Source organism: Fukomys damarensis, unplaced genomic scaffold (genome assembly GCF_012274545.1).
Source record: "Fukomys damarensis isolate Sample0158 unplaced genomic scaffold, DMR_v1.0_HiC HiC_scaffold_39, whole genome shotgun sequence".
Classification (NCBI taxonomy): Eukaryota; Metazoa; Chordata; class Mammalia; order Rodentia; family Bathyergidae; genus Fukomys; species Fukomys damarensis.
The window spans coordinates 35,056,299-35,062,467 of NW_022900951.1; the positions used below are offsets into that span (position 1 = coordinate 35,056,299).

General features: G+C 56.3%; 1 protein-coding gene across 4 annotated transcripts in view; it reads right to left on the bottom strand.

Annotated features, from left to right (window-relative positions):
- The window catches only part of Bcor (BCL6 corepressor), a 134,114-nt gene that overhangs the window by 90,256 nt on the left and 37,689 nt on the right, over window positions 1-6,169 (bottom strand). The gene's annotated exons all lie outside the window — the stretch shown is intronic.

The following is a 6,169-nucleotide window of genomic DNA, read 5'->3' on the forward strand; positions in this document are numbered from 1 at the left end:
CTCTCACCCACGCCCGCGCCACCCCCCCTCCCGCGCCGCCGTTTCCAGGGCCTTGGCACCTCTCCATCGACTGTCATTAGGGGCTGAAACTTGACACTAGCCTTCCAGGCCTCCCCGATGGAGACACCCCCCGCCAGCCCGTTCCCCTCGCCCCTCAAGGCAAGTTTACTTTCAAGGAGAAGGAACGCGTTTCCGCTGCCTAGGCAGCCGGGCTTGCGGGGCCGGGGTGGAAGGGCTCCGAGGGGAGGGTTGTCTTCACCTGTCCTGTGGCCTAGAGTCCCAGGTCCCCGCTGGCCCTCAGCCCAAACACCTCCCTTGCCGCGAATCCAGCCGAGAGCCCTTTCATTTGGCACATGCACGTGTACTCTGGGCACCCCCATCGCAGCCCACGTGCTCTGCCAACTTTCAGGTCGGGGTCAGAACCTTGTGTCCAAATTCTCCCCTAGAGTTGGGAGAGCGCCACGACTGCGAGCTCAGTCGTAGAAGCCCCCTCTCTTCAGGAAGCCCCATAGTGGCCCTCTCCTGTTTCAGCCTAGGGCTGAGAGCAGCCGGGGGGATACACTCGCAACCCTTCTTGGGCCAGTTTCTGTGGCCTTAAACCAGAACTTCAGGGAAGTTTTGGTCCTGGGGGTCCCTGAGCCTAGATGTGTCAGCTCAGGGAGGGGGACCCAAGAAGTGGACGCTCACAGCAACTCTAAGGGGATGGCCAAGTAGCTGACAGGAAGAGGCTAAGGGGAGCCCAGGTTTCAGGAAGTTGGCCACATGTGCGCAAAGGCATGGCCTCGGGGAGGCAGAGCACGACCTGCCGACCCAGGAGACCAGCAAGGACGGGTCAGAAGCTGGAGAGCTGACAACGAGACAGAGCAGGAGGAGAGAGCCAAGGAGGCTGAGCCGCTGACCCGGAAACACTGGCGGGGGGCAGCCACCCTGAGCCCTGACACGGAGGCCGGACGCACAGCCAGGCCCTGCCTGCCTTGCCCCGTTCTCGAGCCTAGGGACTCGGACAGGAACTCACTCTCTGGAGAGGGGCCTGCAGCCTGATCTGGTCTCTGGCAGGCCTATGTCAGCCAGGAATGTCTGTTTGGGCCTTCCCAGAAGACAGCTGGGGCCCTAGGGAGGTCTTCACTGGTCTGACCCTTCTGGTCTCCTTCCTTCCCTGAGTCCCGGACAAAGGTACTGAGATTAAGGAGTGGGAACACCGCCATCAGAAAGCTATGCTCTATCTCCTCTCCTGGGGCCTCAGGCAGGTGTATATCTGACTTGGTGGCTCTGGAAGGCAGCCAACTTCCACCTAATTTCCTTTTGGGCTTCCCAATGGCAATACACTTAGGGTACTGCCTCTGTCTGACCTTCTAGCAATCAGGAATCAAGCTGGACTTCCTGCAAAGACCAGCAGGGTTCTGCAGGAAGAGTTCCCCAGACTCAGATTCTCTGAGACTTCTCCCACACACCCACACACACTGAGCCCATCAGAGCCCCATCCTCAGGTCCCTTCTGAGGCCAGCTGGGCTCCCCAGCCCCGGACTGTGTTGCAGAGCTCATCTTTCCTCCCTCCAGTGAAGCTAAGGGCTTCCCCACTCCTGTTCACTTTCACACACACACCCCAGGCATTCTTGCCTTTCCTGCTGGGAGTCCTCCAAACCAGACTGCCAAGCCCCAGTGCAGCTTGGTGGAAGGGTGGGGAGACTGGGAGGCCAAGCAGAGGTAACCAAGGGAGTTGAGGCATGACCCTTAATGGGGAAGGGGTTCCTGTCTGAGAAAGAAGGCAGCGGGAGACCCAGCCTGCAGAAGAGGAGGAGCATAAAGGGAAAGCCAGCACTAATCCCTTGGCCTGCCTATGTGGGGCCCGACAGTTGACAAAAGCCTTTTCCCTGAATATTATCTCATGTGCGCCAGCCTCAGCCGGCTTTGGGGGAGGCAGGCCAGATAGCATTACCCCCATCGAAGGGAAGGGAAGCAGGCCCAGAGAGGTTAAGAGAGGTCTGAATTAAGGCCACACAGCCAAGCTGGTAGAGGGCTGCCCAAGGCCTGGGGTTTAGTTCACTTTCCTATTCGGTAGCCCTGTGTATGCCTGTCTAGGTTCTTATCTGTGTGCAGGGGAAGGGGGACTGCCAGGCAGGAATGGACAGTCCTGTTAAGGAAGTCCAGGAAGGAAGGATACAACCCCACACCTCTTCCTATGCCCAGGCCTCACACGCCCCCTCTTTTTTCCTTCCAAGGCAGCCTGGAGCTGCCCCTGACCTTCCTGCAGGGGTGGGAGGCTGTGAGTGCTTCCCTGTGCCTTAAGCATTGGCTGTTCCAGAGGCCCTGGCTATTCCTTGGGAGGCCCTGCTCTACACAGCCCTGGAGTCTTGGCCTGTCATTCCCACCCCCCAGCCTCAGCTGCAGGATGCCTTGCGTCCAACTGTGGTTTCCGGGCAATAAAACAACTATTAAAGTCTCAGGCACTGCTGGTGATTTGTATCACATCCTCTCGTGCATGGATTCAATATTTAATACACAATATTGAATACGGATATTAAAAATCAATAGCTGGGGACCCCTGGGGAGGCGGCACAGTGCGATCCTGCTTCGGGAACACAACCAGCTCCTCTAAAAAGACAGGAACGGCAAGTTCAGCCAAGCTGAGCCAGGCGCGCGCCAAGGGAAGTGAAGAGTAGTAGATGTGTCTCAGCTTCCTGATATGCTTAAAGGCACCGTTCTTAAGTCGAGCTAAAGAGAAGCCAAAGAATGGAAAGCCCCTGGGCTTCACTAATTTCCGGATGGGGGATAGGGAGGTAGCGTGTATTTCCAATCAGGCGACCAGCCAGGTGTATGCAGTTACTTTTTTGGTTGCTATTTGCACTTTGGTTTGGTTCACATCTAAGCCTTGCATGTGAGCACCACCATGGCTTCTTCCCTGGTCCTCTTCATAACATCCATCACCACAGACCCATGGGGCATTCATGGCATAGCTTTCAGAGAGATGGAGCAGGAATCCCAGTGGTACACAATACTCTCTGCTCCATAAAAGAAATAAGAATACCTGAGTTGCCGGGTCTTCAGAGGTACACTCAGCCTTCCCCTACAGGAACCTGAGGCCTGCAGATGTTTGGGGGAAGGGGTGGTGAAAGGAAAGGGGTGAGGAGGTTGGGACATGGAAGTGATCCTGCTTCAGAGCCAGAATTCAGATTGGCTGTTAAACAGCCAGGAGATGAGCAAGCTCCTTTGATACATAATTATCTTTTTTGGGGGGGTACTGGGGATCGAACTCAAGTCCTTGCACTTGCAAGGCAGGTGATGGAACCACTGAGCTAAATCCCTGGCCCCATAATTATCTTTTCAGGCCTGAGAGGAACACAAATTACTCTCTTCTTTATCAAAATATGGAAATACAATTTATCCTAAACAGAATAAGTTTCTTGCAGCCTGATGGTGTAGGAGTGAAGGAGCATAAACATCTTTCAGAGGAGTCATTTCCTTTGCTTTTTCTGCTGCAGAAAGAGAAGAGAAACTGACAATGGGAGACACATAGTTTATCTGATTGGAAGGGCCTGGAGCATTTGAGATGCCAAAACACTAGGTGAATTTGACCTACTGAAGTGCCACCCCAGACATAAAATTATGATATTATTTTTATACATCTCTTTTCTATTGTAGCTTAAATCAATATGGATTGAGCAGGAACTCTTGCTCTGGTTATCAATAGATTGGAAAGACATCTCAGGAAGACCTTAGAGTACTCATTTGAGTACAAATTAGAAGTGAAGAGGTGTTTGGAAATGACAATTGACGAGCCTGTGGCCTCTGATGTCAGAGAGCCCATCAAAGGAGCAAGGGAAGGCCAAGGATTTGGTTCAGTGGAGCTTGCATATCTGGCAAGTGCAAGGTCCTGAGTTTGATTCCCGGAACCAAAAAAAAAAAAGAGCAAGGGAATAGGGACCCTTTTCAGAAACCATGCATGAAAAGCAGCCTCTGGCTGCTGCAGATACTCTGATGGTGGTTCCTCCACCAATCTCCTGGGCGTTCACCTGCTTGTATTTACCCACTTCCGGGCTGGGGGTACAACATTGGGCCCCGGGTCTGTGAAACCCAGTGGCAAGAGTCCTAAGCAGAACAAAAAATGTCCTCAGTTAATCAAAACTGCTTCCCTTCCCACATCCACCACAGGCTAGGCTCTGGGCCTCTTGCAGCCCCACACAGACCTGACAGCTTTTAGACTGGACAGTTTGCCTCTAGCACAAACATGCAGGTAGTTAGACCATGGGGGGTAGGGAGGTGAACCACCACTATCCAGCTGCTGAGCCTCCAGAACCAACTAAAGGTGTCACATCTGCCACCTGGCACTTAGCCAAGAGGGAAAGCAGCCTTGTAGTGTTTGGCTGGGCTACATCAGAGGAGCAGTAATGCCTGACTGCAGGAAGGATCTGCACACCAAGTCCCAAATGCCCATGAGTGGGCAGGGAAGGGGGGCAGGACAGAAAGGACTGCTTCCCACTGCTCCATCCTTCTGTAATGTTTTCATGGAAAGAACTGAAGTCACCAGTGAAGTCCTTCCTGGAGCCCCAGTAGACTGTCACTACCTCTTGGTGTAAGACAGAGTGGACCAAAGCTTTCCACTGGGAAGAACCCTGGATAGGACCAGGAGCTTCGGATCCTGGCTCAAAGCCTCACAGTTCTGATAACATGCTACCTCCCCACTCACACCCTGCAGAAAAATCCCACCCCCCGGAACTTCTGGGGGTGAAGTCGGAGCCTGAGCCCGGGGTCAGCAGAGGGACTGTCCCCACCACCAACAAGTTGCCAGCCAAGATAACAGCTGTGGGAGGGGGAGGGGAGCCGCAGGCAGCCACGACTGAATGGTTGCGATCTAGAAAATTCAACAAGAGGCCGCCACGGTGGCGGCGGCTCCAATTAGCTGAGCCAACTGGGAAGGCAGAGAGCGAGGCGGCGGCCAGGCAGATCGTGCCCGGGGCGAGCAGGCAGGCGGGGGGCGCTGGGCTTCTGAGCTGCGGGAGCGGCCCTCCTCCGACCCCTCCCGCGGGCTCTAGGAGTGCGCCTGGTGTTTACACACTGTCCTTCCGACACAGGATCAAGTTTCAGGCCGCGCTGGAGGCGCCGGGGCCGGCCACAGGCCGAGGACAGGGGAAGAGTTGGAGCGGGATCTAAGGCAGCGCTGCGCCGACGAAAAGGCCCAGCGCTCGTGGGCACAGCAAGCGCAGCACTCTCCCCGCGGCGGGGTGGAGAGAAGTGCACCAGGCAGGGTGGCAGGAGCTGGTGGCGCTGCAGTGCACTACCCACAGGGAGAAGCACCTCTGAGTTGCAGGAGCTAGGTCCTGCGCTCACCAGGGTTGGAGAACTCACTCTGGCAGGGCTCAAGAGCTATACTCCAGAACCCGGGCATGACGACGGCAGCGAGTTTCCCCAGTGAGCTCTGCACCCTGCCCCCGGGCCCTTTCCTACTCTCCCCAGCCCAGGCCATTGTTCGGAGCAAAGGGCGTTTGTGGCTGCAGGAGCAACTCCAGGTTGGAGACCTCGAGCTTCAGCGCGCGCCCTGGCCCCAGCCTCAGGCCCAGTGCCTAGGGCTCGCCGCTGTGGGCCTCCTCTGAGCTGGCAGCCCACGGGGCCGCACGCGGTAAAGCGGCGGAGAGTGAGCCGAGTGAGCTTCCAGCAGCACAGGCACACTGTAAACAGCCGCGTGCGCGCCCTCCCAGCCAGGGCTAGGAACCTCACCCAAACACCCTGTCTCCCCTTGCGCTCCAGGGTCAGGCTTCTAGGGCTGAGCCCCGGAAAAGAGAGCCCTCATCCCAACCAGTCCCACCTGGGCCCCTAAGCAAGTGTTGGGGTGCAGAGTGCTTCGGGAACGGGAGAGAGTCGGTGCCTGTCCCCTCCCCACTGAATGTCTGCTTTGTTCCGGAAGACAAGGGGAGCATTAGGCTGTTGCTCCCGGGGAAACACTAAACTTCTTTTTGAATCTTGGGAAGGGTGGCCGACTGCATTACGGAGCTCCGGAGACAAACCGAGGAAAGGCACAGCCCAAAGGGCGGGAAGAGACAGGAAAACTTCCGAGAGAGGCCGTTGGACAAAGTCGGGGGAAAGCCTCTCAGGGTGACCGGGTGGAGACTCGGAAACCCTCTCGGCGCGAAGGTGCCGCGCGAGTTCCAGCGAGCAGCCGGCCCAGCCAAGTGGC